At 42.6% G+C, this 11,552-nt stretch overlaps 1 protein-coding gene across 9 annotated transcripts in view; it reads right to left on the bottom strand.

Annotated features, from left to right (window-relative positions):
• Window positions 1–11,012, bottom strand: part of rbm47 (RNA binding motif protein 47) — a 32,299-nt gene extending 21,287 nt beyond the window's left edge. For 4 of the 9 annotated variants that reach the window (XM_087177166.1, XM_087177169.1, XM_087177168.1 and 1 more), the window contains exons 1-2: window positions 9,731–10,052; window positions 8,971–9,135 (exon numbers count right to left, since the gene is read on the bottom strand). The gene's annotated coding sequence lies outside the window, so the exon portion shown is untranslated. Of the gene's footprint in view, window positions 1–8,970; window positions 9,136–9,730; window positions 10,053–10,851 lie in introns of those variants that run through there. The other 5 variants (XM_023418506.2, XM_087177167.1, XM_023418507.2 and 2 more) reach the window with 4 other exon arrangements.
• Window positions 11,013–11,552: the final 540 nt, after the last annotated feature.

Here is an 11,552-nt window from a genome sequence, read left to right as displayed (position 1 = left end):
TAGCCAGTTCAAAGTTTACAGATGGAGAAATCTCTTCTCTCCCCCAACAGAGTGTAAAAAGGTTGGAGTGAAGGCCGCACACAGCAATAAACCTATTTTAAAAGGTGGAGGAGAGTGTGATCCAAACACCAAGATGACTTTATTGCCAGCACACTGTATCTCACAAACACACACTCACACATCAAGTCAAGGCAAGTTTATTTCAATAGCCTAGTTTAACATACAATGTCTCAACAGCCTTCACAAGCTCACACCAGCAGTTCCCGACTCTAGGTAGCACTCATGAACAGAATATAAACATTTATATAACAGAATCCAACAATTGGACTCTAATGATGAAATCACCAAAAGATGCCCAGTGTGTCCAATAAAGACGTCCACACACACACTAATGCCACAAAAGCACAAAGTCATGCACTGAACAGGAGATAGCCATCAGCTCAGGGGTAATAGACGTGGGGGAACTGGCCCTGCAGGTCTGATATGAATCCATACACAACTGTAAGAAGCCGTACACAAACAGCTTTGCAACGGTCACTGAGACCGATGGGAGGATGTTAGAGTCTGAAGAGGAGTCTGCCGTGTCTGTGTGTGCTGTCTTGTTGCCAACCAAACAGAGAGTAACGCACACATAGTTTAGTCAAACTCAACACACACGCTCCCGTACAGTACGTATATCTGAACCTACATTCGGAGGTTGTATCAGCTGATATCAGTGAACTGCTGATGCATAATCTTGCTGCGCACCTTGGCACACATACAAAGAAGACACTGCAGATCAGTAAATTAGTCATTTTATTTTATCTTATTTTATTGGCAGCATATGTATGTAAATGTAACTTTTCTCTTTTTTATTATTTATGTTCCTATTGATATTATATTTCACAATAATTACATTTTTAATGATGTTTACTGTTAAAAAAAATAAGGCTTATTGTCCAACAGACATATCCTCGTCATACAATGTTTTCAATAACACGTCTTTATGTAAGGAAAATAACAATTTTGGCCAATGTATTGTTATTTCATTATTATTCTTTGAAGGTTTCATATTGGTGTTATTGGCTCTAGCATACATGCATGCGCAGCCACACACTCATAAGCACACAAACACACATTCACAGGCTATATTGTGTGCCTGTTTCCATTTGGTATCAGTGGCCTTTCAAACTGATAATTCTGTTTAAAAAGTGATTAAGATTGGGGTCATAGAAACTACTATGAAGCGAGCCGTTCACTTCAGTACACATGGTTGATGATGGTTAATACCTATGATCCGCAAGGAACTACATTTTTTAAAACATCTGAGATTTACTGTCAAACAGTATGTCATCAAAAGCAAAGGTCAGCATGGATGTCGGCAGAAACGCTGAATGCAAAGAGGTACGGTGCTGTGTTGTGTTGTATGTAAACTTCACTAACTGCTAATGCAAACATAAACATTAGAGAAATGTGTGTGTGTCTGGAGATGTGTGTCGGCCCTGCATGGCATGTGACACAGCTGACGGGCTTCAACTCAACTAAGTGCTTGTTTGTCAGGAAAATAATTCCAACAGGCAGCAGATTACACCTTCATCAGCAACACTTCAGACATCAGCATCTGTGCTAGTGAGTGTCTGTGTTTCTCTCTACCAGCTTTTTAATATCTCTGTTTACCTCTGTATCTGTTTATAAATGGAAAGTTACACAAGTACTAATATAGCCGTTAAAAACATTTTTGTTAGCTGAAACAAAAATCAAGACTAAAAGACTCCAACTGATACAAGATGAGATTTTCTTTTAATGCAAGAAAGTTCAAGATTTTTGTCCATCGCTTTATGTGGAGAAGATATTTCAAAAAAGATCAGACGCAGGCCTCAGAAATCTAATAACTAAATCTGAAATAAAATTAACAAGGATCTCTTTCATTTCCACAGAAAGAAAACTGAAACTGAACATTTGAATATGACATGAAAAATACCAAAAACAAAACTTGGACTTAGACTGAACATTCAAAATGAATTGAAAATAAAAAAAATATGGAAAAATAATTAAGAATCAATGCCCTGCTTTACTTTTTTTACTGAACTCAAACCACTACATAATATATTTTAAGCGTCAGTGTCAAACTAAAATAAATATTTCCTCAGTCAGAGCATAAGTACTTAAAACTGAAATATAAAGAAAATGATCTAAACTGGATCCTCAATCTCAGGTGACCCTCTCATCAAAGTCCCAACAGAGGGAACAAACACTGCAGGGTGTCACACACTTGCATTCATCTGAACACACACAACGCACAGATCACAGTGCGTTTGTGTGTGAGACGGATGTAACCTGTCCAGTGTAAAGTGTAAAAATGCTGTTCTGCTTAAAAACTCCTGAGAGATTAAGACTTTTCATATCTGCCTCCGTTCTGCTGTAACGCTTCCTCCTTCACCTCACATCCTGTAACCACTGATAACCAATCCCAGTGTCCCACTTATGATTAACAAAAATGACTCAGCACAAAAAGAGAGCCTTTCTTCCCTGCTACCGTGCACGTACACACACACACACACACACACACACACACACACACACACACACACACACACACACACAGGATCTGACATTAAAGTCCTGCATTTTTTTTTCTTCCATCCTGATGAAAGAAGTTTCCCCTTTTGCCTAGAATTTGATCAGCTGACAATCCAGTCATGTGGCTTGTCACTATCCAATGGCAGAGCAGGAGCATTGTGTGTTTAGGTGCTACAATCAGAGCCAAGGTCAAGGAGACACGGAAGGAGAGAGAAAGAGGAAGAGAGACGTCTGAAGAAAAGATTTGAAGGAGCTAGAAAAACTTAAAAAACAGCATCGCCCTTATGACTTATAACCACAGTGAAGCCACTTATTATCTGGCCAGTGACCAATAACCACTATAACGTCAACATGGATGACTGTCCTCACACCCAGAATCTGTCATGTGATGGTGTGTAAGCAGCATGTGGATGAAATACCAGACCCTGCTGAATTATGAGCACAGGTGGATTTTATCTTACAACTAAGGTCTTGCTTTTGCAGTTTTGGTTTCATACTGTTCCATTATTATTATTATTATTACATGTAATGTGCCATCTTCAATGCATCTAGCAGTACATTCCAGACGGGCAGGTTGAAAGTAAAGCCACACTTCAGCCACAGTATGTAAATCACTTACTTGGAAATGAAAGAAAAAGTGACACAAAGCAATCGATGATTGTAATGGACATTTCAGGAGTTTCAACTTTTGAATGCGGAAAGTAATGTACATGCCACGGACACTTCTTTTGGGGGATTTTGGCCTCACTATACGAGTGCGACCACGGCCAGACAATCCGACAGTCATTGCTACTTCACACAGTTGTTGGCCTGGGGTGCAGAGGTGAGACCATGGCTCTAAAACTCTTTTTCTTTTTAAATTCTTCACATAACTACTTAAGTTGTTTATTACAGCCACTATAAACACTTGGATCTCTGGATGTGGTCAGATAACATTTTGTACAAACTAGTCCATGTGAAGCAAACCCCTGCCCTTTATCCACCTCCGTCACCAGCTAACCAGCTATGACTTGGTGCTGTTCAGTCTCATCCCCTGACTGATCCTGTCTCTGCTGTGTGCACCATCTCTGTATATTTATTATAACATGGCAGGATGATTACGCAGCATTCAATATGTGTAATTACAAGCATGTAAATAACACGAGTACATCAGAAAGCAGTGTCTCCTGATCGGAATTTCACTTCATTAATTGTAAAGACGTTTTATCTTCTAGCAATCTTAAACCTGCAATTTTCACCGTTCCTTGTGTCCTGGGAAGAGAAATTGTTCTCCATCACACGTGCACACACACACACAAAGAGAGAGAAAGTGATCAGAAAAATGAGAAGGTAAGTAAAACAGGCAGATCAGAGCTGAATGTAAAGCTGGTGGAATTCAGTGCCAGCCAACTCCAGCTAACGCCCCCTAAATACAGAAACTAAACTAAGAACCTAAACTCACAATAGCTAAAGCGCTAAACAGTGTCACGCACACCACACCGAAACACAGGTTTTATGATGAAAAAAAAAAAAACGCTTTGTAATCCACCTGTTCACCTGCTCTCACACTGAATGACGAGCTGAAACTACCTGTGGAACAAACAAAGAAGAGAAAGGGAAAGGGAGTGTGAGAACGTAGGAGAGAGGGGACAAGTGTGAATGATAGATGAGAGGATGAGAGAGAGAGAGAGAGGAGGGATGAGCCTGTGTGTCTGCACATGCAAGTGTCTGTGTCTGTGTGTGTGTGTGTGTGTGTGTGTGGCCTGAACATGCCTATTCTGTGCCATTTTGTGAATGGGTTCACAGAGTGAGTCTCGGCCCATGGAACATTCCATTCTGGCAGGATGGAGGGCAGAGTAGCTGTGTGTATGCATGCATGCAAGTGTGTGTGTGTGTGTGTGTGTGTGTGTGTGTGTGTGTGTGTGTTTTATGGTTGGGTCTTATCATGAGCTGCAGTGTAGTAGCGGTAGTTTCTGTCCCCCTCACCTACCGTACTCACTTCCACACACTCGCACACCTCAACACTATCCACATTTGCTTGCCTTCCCTGCCAGAATCAAATCACCCATTGCACGTACACACACACACACACACACACACACACACACACACACACACACACACACACACACACACACACACCTTGCCTCTTGGCCTGCGGTCCAGACAACTAGCCCATTGTGTGTAGCAACAGGTATGCAGAGAAGAGTCTGTTTGAGAACAGGGCAATTGGATGCTTGGTGTGCGTGTGCGTGTGCGTGTGCGTGTGCGTGAATGCGAGCTAAAGGTTAGGTTAAAAATATTTAATTTAAAGTCTAATTAGGTCTAATTTAAAACAGCACTCACATACCTGTATGTTCATTAGAATAATTGCTAATCACTGTTATTGTTCCTCATGTCCATACTGTCTTCAAACACACTTCCCTAAAACGATTGTAATTTAATTTCTGTGCACAAATTGTAGACACTATAGGGAAGGGATCTCTTCACAATTCAACTGTTACAAACTACAAACTTAAGCTTTTAATGTAGATATGGGCATTGAAGACAAAGTTATCCTTTAATATGCCCATGTTCACACTCAATCTAACCCTAAAAAAAGAAAACCTCCATCCAGCTAAAGGAGTCAACAGGCAGAGGAAGAAACTAGCAGTGAAATGAAGCATAATAACAGCATTAGCGTATGAGCAGGTTGGAGAACAGAGTAGGGAGGGAGGAAGGAGGCGAGCAGGATAGGAGGAGAGGATGGAGGGTTCAGCAGTGTCACCGCATGGGGGGGAGGGTTGGAGGGGTTACGCGGAGGTGAAAGGTTGACCAGCAGAAGGCAGGGGAGTAAGGAGAAAAGGGGGGGAAGAGGAGGAGGAGGAGTGTTGATCCAGCCTTCACACTGTGTGGATGTCACCTGTTTACACACTCAACAGTGTGTGTCGGTCCTGCCACGTTCTCAGAAGAGAGACAGTTGCGCAATATCTCATCTCAAGGGCTCTCTCTATTAAAAAAGAAATAAAAAATCCATCAAGTCTGGTGGTATCAATCCTGATAGCAGATAGTTATGGTTTAATTTGTCCAGGTTCACTGTAACACTCGCTCTGGGCAATCCCTGTGAACGGTTTTCAGTGGACATACTTTCCACTGAGGAAATAGGCCCGATTTCCATCCCGAGTCCTGCATGTGATTAGGTTCAGTCAACAAAAGTACTTTGCATTAAGGTTAGGGAGAGATTGTGGTTTTAGTTAAATGTGTCACACGCTCATCACTGCAGACTTTTTCAGTATTAAACAGAAATGTTTCCCTAATTAAGTGCTGTGAGTCCCTACACATAAGTTTACACATAATTGTTATATAAGATACTTTAATGAACAAGCTTATTATCTCTAAATTAGTAGCACATAAACATCATTTCTAGGTCACAGCGTTGCACCTGTCAGTCAAATAGTGTGTGACATTATTATAACCTCTTAGGGAGGAAGTCAGGGATGGTTGTAGGGCCAACAAACTTTAATATGAGTGTATGACTTCTATATTGGACACCCTTGTTCACAGCCTATTTCCTACCAGCAGTCAGTGTTGTATCGTTTTAGCCATGACCATGATGTTTTCCTAACCTTAACAAACCAGTTTCTGTTCGCAGCGCTAACCAAAACATCACAATCAATACTGCAGATCAGAAAAGTATAATCTGCATTATCATTTTTCATGGTTACAATGAGCACTGACAAACTATGTCGTCCTGCCCAACAACCTACCAATCATTTTTTACATCTAAGTGACAAAGGCCTCTAGTGGCCGCACAGGGAGGAGGTTGGCGCGGCTGAAATTATCAACAAAATGTTGATTTAAACACAGGACGCTGCTGTTCATTGTCCTGTTTCAAGCCGTCAGCCAACGTTGGTTTCTTTTTAAGCGTGACCACGATCTTTCCATAATCTTAACGGTAGTTTTGTTATTGTAAACATGATGACAAAGGTGACCTTCATAAAGCAGTCGCGTTAACCCTAACCATGATCTTTCCCTAATCCTTGTTGGGAAAGTTGTTTTTCTGTCTAAACCTAACCAAACCTGAATCACAGTGATGTCACATCATAAAACAGATGTGACTTGGAGGAGTGAAAGGACAGGAACAGATAATAAACACCCCCACCCTGGACAGATTGCAACTAAATTTCTTTTCCTCTACGATGAATTGTTACATCAACCTTTCCTCGTACTGTTCACCTCCAGCCTTACTTTTTGTCATTTGAAATTCCTTGCCGTCCAAATTATCTACTGGTGTAAGTCGTTTTTTCATGTTTCCTCTGCATTTGTGCACAAACTGAACATGTTAATAATATTTTTTCCACTTCTCTGAATTGAAGAGCTACCCCCGTTTTTTACTAAACTACCTGTACAGTATGTACAACCCTCATTTTGACCTGTCTCAACTTCCCCTTGACTCGCTGCTGTTCAGTGTTTGGTCCGATCAGAGGGGAGCTGAAGAGGGAGGTCCAGGGGGGGAGGCGATAGAGAGGAAGAATGTGGCCATTGTGCTTTCCAGGTATGTGTGTGTGTGTGTGTGTGTGTGTGTGTGTGTGTGTGTTTGTGACAAACAGAAAGAGGGAGAGAGGAGAGAGAGGGTGATCAGATCTTGTTACAGGTGTTTCATAAACAACACAATAGTGCTAACAGGTTCTCTCTCTGCTGCATTAGTCGCTTTACACTGCAGCTTTAGGTTTCTGCTTCAGTGTTGGTGGATTAGGATTATGACTTTGTCACACACACTAGACTGAATCTATGCTTCCTCATCATGAGCATGAGATGGTCATGTGACAGTCATGTGACATATACTTTGTGTGTGTGTGTGTGCGTGTGTGTGCGTATAACTAATGCCGTTCAAGCTGTTTCTCTTCCTTTTGCCGTTTAACTTTTGTAAAATGAAAGAAACGAAAGAGAGTTTTTATTTTTACTTTCTGTTGCCCTGTGTTCCTCTAACGTTGTCTGTCTTCCTGAAACCAGAACTGGCACAAACACAATACTAAGGTCAAGGTAGAAAAAAAAAACCTTTCGATATACAATCTTGCTTTGGATGTCTGTCTGTCCCTTTTTTTTGTAGTTGTGGAATGTGATACAGTGGTTTGAGAGATAAGTATCATTCTGAAAAATGGTTCACCTCCTGAACCTACTTGCACAATCAGTAATGAACCCACAGCCACTGTATGACAGACACACACACACAGAGAAAGACACACAGGTGCATTTGAATAATTATCACTGTCACATACTAACCATTTAACTGGAATCTATTTTTGGTTTTGGTGTTTTGCGTGAGGCAGTTTTAAAGAAGTGTCATCACTTCATCAGGTCTGACGGGCACCTCAACACACACACACCTTAAACTTGTGGGAGTATTTACAGTATTCACAAGGAAGCCGGTCGACTGTCAAGATGCATGACACACACACACACGCACGCACACACACACGCACACGCACGCACACACTGTCCTCCACAGTAAGTTAGTAAGGGAAACTATAACTTTTATGTCACACAATAGCACCTGCACGCTATCATCATCCCGCTACATCCACTAAAATTAGCACCTGCAGGTTTTGATTAGTTTGTGTTTTTTTGAGGAAAATAATCCCTAGTGTTATCACGTACTATCACATAAGGTGTGAATTAGATATTAAACATCTTGTTGAAGGAGAAGGTTCATCATAATGTGATGCTTCTGTATTTTGTCGTTGACATTGACAGTCCACAAACTACAGTTGAAGAAGTTCGAGTCTTGTAAATGTAATTTTATAATCTGTAGATGAGAGAGTCAGAGAGACAGCTATTCTTGGAAAAAGATCAGCTGGATGTGAACTTTTATACACAGACACACACAGACACACATACACACACACACTGGAACTGCACACAAATGGAGAATATATGAACAGGCACGTGCATTCACACATGTATATGCTCACACAACGAAATCTCGTTTGTATAACAACAGGACACCAAAGGCAAACTGGCACCCTGCTCAACCAGTTTCTGAAACACACACACACACACACACACACACACACACACACACACACACACACACACACACACACACACACACACAGGCAACTAGACAAGACAGCAACTGATCACACACACACATCCCCACAAAAAATAAACATCGAGTCCCCATCGCACAACCTTGTAGTGAAGGTTACAGCAGTCAGCTGGGTCAGAGTGAACACTGGACCAGCTGAAGAAATGTCCTTCCAGATACCCACTGTGTGTGCATGTGTGTGTGTGTGTGTGTGCGTGTGTGCGTGTGTGTGTGTGTCCTCCAGATGAGAAAACACACCATGTCCCTCAACTAGCCTTGTAGCAGAACTGTTAAAACGTTAAGATTGAAATGAGAAACAGACAGAAAGGACAGAAAAAGAGACACATGACGAGTTCCCAGCCAACCTGTAGGATGATGGGACGTGTAGTCGCTGTAGGTTCTTCTGCCGCCGTTCAAAAGAAATGATCCAGCTTGTCACTTTCTCATCTTCCCTTCTTCTTCCTCTCCTCCTTAATGTCTGTCTGTCAGGTTCTCTCCGGCCTCTCCTTCGCTGTCAAGGCACCTCCTTTCTTCAATGACAGGTCCACCAAAGCACAATCAGTAGAGATCTCAGACACATCTAACAAACACAGTACACACACACACACACACACACACACACACACACACACACACACACACACACACACACACACACACACACACACTGAGATAGAGGACAAGTCAGAGTTTCTGTTCTCCTTTTGGTTTTTTTTTGGATTCTGACTCAGATCCTCTGTGTTTGTCCTCTCCTCTCCTCTCAGTCACGACAGCGCTTGTAGACGCAATAGCAGGAGACAAGAGCGAAGGTGGGTGGGGGGCACAAGGTCTTGGAGTGGAGGAGAGGGCAGAAGGTGGTGGAGTTGAAGGAAAGAGTAAGAGAGAGAGAGAGAGAAAGAGAGAGAGAGAGCAATGGTGGGTGGGTGAATGGGGGGGCAGTGGTAATTAGTGAGTCGGTACCTGACTCTCACTGACATAAGCCCCACATTCCTCAGAACCGAGAAGGTTGGGGGGGGGGGAAGAAAAAAGTTCTGAAAACACAGACCAACACACTAATGATCCCCGGAAACACATCAGAGAAAAACCCGCTTCATCCAGAAAGAAACAAAAACCTGTCTTCCTTACAGCACACCATAGCTGACGAGTCATTCAAGTCAAGGTTGCATGATGGTAAGTGAAGGTGCTGCTGCTGCTGCCGCTGCTGCCGCTGCTGCTAGAGCTGCTTGAGCTGGAGCTTCGGCGTCCGTCACCTAAACTCTCCAAACACTTTATCTTGTGTTCAGGTATTTAGTCTTCTCTTCCGTCTCTTTTCATTTCAGAAAATCTCTCTCAATCTTTCTCTCCATCTGTTCGTCTCTCTCTCTCTCTGTCTCTCTTTCTCTTTCTCTCTTGAACTGTGTATGGTGTACACACTGCCTTCTCCTAAAACTCACCAAACCAGAATCTGACTGCCCAAACCCCCAACACACACACCTCCCTCCCTCCTTCCCTCCCTCCCTCCTATCATTCCGGATGGGAAATGCTATCCTCCTGTGGCCCTGGCCAATCCGTGTGTGTGTGTGTGTGTGTGTGTGTGTGTGTGTGTGTGTGTGTGTAAAAAAAAAACAGCCAGACCTGAATCATAGCAGCCAGGGCAGCATACTCTAAAGGAGTTTCCTGCACACCTAGTCCAAAACCTCGCACCACATGATCCCATCCACCACATGCTTATTACTGATGATCACACACAAACCAGCCTGCACTCATTCACAAACATATATACACCCTTGAGGTCATGATGACACGCTGTCTTCATGTTATTATTACGTAGATACTGTGCGGCACTGATCCCTCTGTAATGACATCTCTCAGTAATAACATCTCGTTCACGTCCTCTCAGATTTCTTGTGTCTCACTGTCACAGGATGACACAGACATGACTGACTTCTGGAGGGGAAAGCTGAAACTTTAAATGTCTAATGTAAACAGTTTCTCCCTTTTGTTAAACAGGGCTCCTGCTGTAAACCTGAAGTGAAAGTAAAACAGTGAAGATAACCAAAACTATACCAGCTCAACTGGAGTTTCTTATTCTCCACCTTCATATTTCATTCCCACCCCACCCCACTCTTTATTCTCCTTCAGTTTTGGCAATATCATACTTGTTTGATCACGTAGAGAAGTTTCAACACTCCAGACCTCCAGCGTTCACCTCTCATTCAACGTGTGCGCGCGCGCGCGCGTGTGTGTGTGTGTGTGTGTTTGCCTACCTGAATTCCTTGTAGAATTTGGCGTAGGCGGGGCTAAGGTACTTCCTTCTTCCTGATCTCAGGTGCGTGGTGAGTGCGACGTCTTAGTGACAACCAGTTGTCATGGAAACAATTAGAGAGAGAGAGAGGGAGAACTGAACAGTAACAACCGTGTTCAACCAACTGACAGACTGAGGACAGAAGAGAGAAGTGAGGAAGCTGGATTTCTGTTTAGAGTAACAACACACACACACACACACACACACACACACACACACACACACGCACACACACGCACACACACACACACACACATGCATACATTCAGATAAAGTCCCTGTACACATTGCACACATCCCCAGTAGGGAACTTGCCTGTGTGTGTGTGTGTGTGTGTGTGTGTGTGTGTGTGTGTGTGTGTGTGTGTGTATAGGAAACTGAGATTGAGTCAGACGTGCTCACACAGAGAAATAACGTTTCAACACAGCAGCTGAACTCTGGTAGGGAGGAGGCCCGGGCCGTTGGACGTGTTGCTCAATACATTTGACTTTAATGCTTACTTAACAGATCTCACAGGCCTTGAATGATGCGCACAAATACAGACACATATGTAATATTAAGTTAAGTCTCTATAACTATACTACAACAAGCCGGCTGCAGAGTTCACAGATGACCTTTGGTATCACGTAAAAAGTTTATCTTTAATATCACAGGTGGGAAGTA

Source organism: Seriola lalandi, unplaced genomic scaffold, assembly GCF_002814215.2.
Source record: "Seriola lalandi dorsalis isolate HSWRI2012SDOR001 ecotype SW California unplaced genomic scaffold, Sedor1 jcf7180002054582, whole genome shotgun sequence".
NCBI classification, from domain to species: Eukaryota; Metazoa; Chordata; class Actinopteri; order Carangiformes; family Carangidae; genus Seriola; species Seriola lalandi.
The sequence above is the reverse complement of the archived record's forward strand: the minus strand, read 5'-3'. Positions and strand labels throughout refer to the sequence as shown.